Source organism: Penaeus monodon, chromosome 33, assembly GCF_015228065.2.
Source record: "Penaeus monodon isolate SGIC_2016 chromosome 33, NSTDA_Pmon_1, whole genome shotgun sequence".
NCBI lineage: Eukaryota > Metazoa > Arthropoda > Malacostraca > Decapoda > Penaeidae > Penaeus > Penaeus monodon.
The window spans coordinates 27890164-27891846 of record NC_051418.1 but is presented as its reverse complement, the minus strand read 5'-3'; positions in this window follow the sequence as shown (position 1 = coordinate 27891846).

The window sequence follows — 1683 nt, the reverse complement described above, 5'->3', positions numbered from 1 at the left end:
TTTGACGCGTTATCATTGATTTCCTGACGTATTCCTTTACCTCATTGAAGGTCAGTAATAAACGGGAAACCGTGTGAACGTTTTATTTGCTACTTTTATTCGCTCGTCGACCGGAGCTACTTCTACAGGTCGAGATTGAATTTTCTTTCGCTTTATCGAGACATCGTCTTTCTGTCTATCTAGCTAGCAATCGGTCTACCCATGGAGGATGCCTAGACCCGTACTGGGAGAGCCCCTTTGACGTTAAACCTAAGGCGATCACTCACTGTGGATGCTACTTTATCATCCTGCCCCGCTCTCCATTGACCCATGCATTAGTGGGCGGCGGACTAAGGGTTTCGGTACCCATGGGCGGGGTGATGAGGGATTTACCCCGCCCACCTCAAAATGAAAACCCGCCCACAAAGCCACTGGCAGGACGGGTTTCTCCTGCTCCCTAAAACTGACTCCAGAGTACTTTTGGTCTGCGTGTCTATCTGTAAAGATCTTTATTTTGGGAACGTCTGCAGAACGATAAGCAGTCACGTGTTGTGTTACATTACAGTTCAACCACCAATCCAAAAGTCCTGTTCCTCTCCAATACTGCACGGTAATAAGCCTCGAACACTGGAATCAGCAGGAGGGCCTGGAGGCAACTCATTAAAAACGTCGACCCGAATGAAGACGGAAAAAGACAATGCCTCGAGTATTGGAATCAATCTGTGTCACTGCGGATGCTGCAAGGAAAATATTGCCTCTACGAAATCCTTGGGATTTATTGCCTAACAATGAAAAGGTCTAAGCTTTAACTTACCAGAATATGTTAAATACGGTGGACTTTTGTTGTTCTTTGCCGGAAAATCGAAGTCACAGAAATTTTGATGGTCGCTTATAATAATGAATACTATTTTTATTTACATTTTCGACGGGAAAGAATGTCTAGACCAAAGCAAACTACTCAGAGCTACCCATATTAGGAGTTTTATGAGAGAATCGTCTTTATCTTGTGTTTATTAGTTCTCTCTTCGTTGTGCGCGGAAAATTGAAACGCGCGGTTTCATCGGCGAATAGGCTGTTGTAATTGTTAGAGCGACAATAGAATAAAAATAGAACTGTTTTCAGACTCTGGATAATTCCTTGGTATATAGATATTCATGATTTGAATCTCAAGACACTATGTCAGTAGAGGATAAACTAATTTATTCAACAAGTCCGTCGAACAATGTAAACCATCACAGGGCGATGTTCCCCTACAACGTAAGACAGCCTAGTCGGATTTAAACCAAGAGAATGTGGATATATATCTCCCGCCTCCTGTTCCGAGACTAAATCAGAGTACGAACTATTAGATCAAAGACGCAGCCGTTAATGCCGGATCTCGACGCCCTCGCGGGACCGTCAGGTGCGAGGCTCTCCTCCGCCCATCCTGCGTGTGCCTTCGGGCCTCCCGAGGGAGGGCCGCGGCCTCGCCCTCAGCCCTCCGGCGCCCCAGACACGCAGGGCGCCCTCCCATCACGTCACGTCTTGCCTCCGCTCCTCGCTCCCGACGTCTGTAGAAGTGACACGAGACGCGAGTACAAAGGCGCGCGAAATGAGATCATGGCTTTGCGAGGAATCCTGTGTCTCGCAAATTTCTCCCGGATCCGCGTCGCCCCTTTGATGTGCTGACTCAATACGGCGGCCGGACGGGTGTGGGGCCGCGTC